The 1,263-nt window shown below is 32.8% G+C and overlaps 1 long non-coding RNA gene across 1 annotated transcript; it reads left to right on the plus strand.

The window, feature by feature from the left end:
• Positions 1-125: 125 nt before the first annotated feature.
• LOC117102482 lies at positions 126-1,187 on the plus strand. Its single transcript, XR_004444423.1, has 3 exons — positions 126-260; positions 424-660; positions 981-1,187. It is a non-coding gene; the product is annotated as an uncharacterized LOC117102482 (long non-coding RNA).
• The last annotated feature ends 76 nt before the right edge of the window (positions 1,188-1,263 follow it).

The raw sequence follows: 1,263 nt of genomic DNA on the forward strand, positions 1-1,263 counted from the left end.
TTTTATTCACTGCACAGATATGACGGTCCCTAATGTGACTTGCCCAGTTAACATTGAGGTGTGCACTGACCTAGGAAAAGATTCAGTGAATGCCACCTGGGAACCAGCCAATGCAACTGACAACTGCTGTAGTTATGTCAACATAACTGCTAACTACACCAGTGGAGACCCTCTGAGCCTTGGTGTATACACCGTAGGATATGCGGCAAAAGATTGTAATGAGAATGTTGGTTACTGTCAATTTACTGTTGAAGTTAAAGGTAGGCCTACCAGATACAATTGCAAATCAGTAGTTAAACATTAATTTTCATTATTATTCATTATTTCAAATTAAATAATAATAAACACATAATATTCTGTAGTTAAGCCATTAAATTTTACAAATGAATGTTGCACTGAAAGCATTTAATGTAATATAATTAGATTGTGAGCCTCCGGATCTTGAATGTCCATCTAGCCAAAACGTAACAGGTGACGAGACCTGCTGGGCAAATGTCACCTGGACAGCACCCACTGTTACAGACAACTCTGGAGATTCTTTCACACCAGTATGTGATCATATAGGAAGCACATTTTATGATGTCAGTACTGTTGTAACATGTAATGCCACTGACAATTATGATAACACTGGCAATTGTACATTTACCATTACTATTTATGGTAAGTCATGTTTTTTATTTGTGGTATAATAATATATAATGCATTAAGAAAAGATTATAAATAGTATTATTATTAAAAGCAAATGTAGGGTATGATTATAAAATTAAATACCAAGAATAAAGATAATCAAAGTATTGTAAAGTTTTTCAATATTATTGGAATGTTTATATTTATTTTATAGATAAAATTATGTTAATACATTTAGGTATTTAGACTAGTAAACTAATTCCTCCATGGTTAATATTGGAAATTCCAAGTATGTATTACGAACATAATAATATACTCTATTTTAATCACTCAATAATTTTTAATTTAACCAGATGGTGAAGATCCAATCATAAATTGCCCAGCTGACATAAAGGTTTGTGCTGAAACTGGTTCTATAGCAGCATCTGTCACTTGGGAACCCATCAACGCAACTGACAACTGTTGTGACAATGTAAAAATAACGGCAGATTACACATCAGGAGATGAATTTGAAATTGGTGAAAATATAGTAACATACATAGCCACTGACTGTAGTGACAACTCCGCATTCTGCAATTTTACTATAGTGGTGTTTGGTAATAACAATATTTTTTGTGTTTGTTGAGAATTATTCAG

Source organism: Anneissia japonica, unplaced genomic scaffold (genome assembly GCF_011630105.1).
Source record: "Anneissia japonica isolate Jap-2015-1 unplaced genomic scaffold, ASM1163010v1 scaffold172090_len1295_cov100, whole genome shotgun sequence".
Classification (NCBI taxonomy): domain Eukaryota; kingdom Metazoa; phylum Echinodermata; class Crinoidea; order Comatulida; family Comatulidae; genus Anneissia; species Anneissia japonica.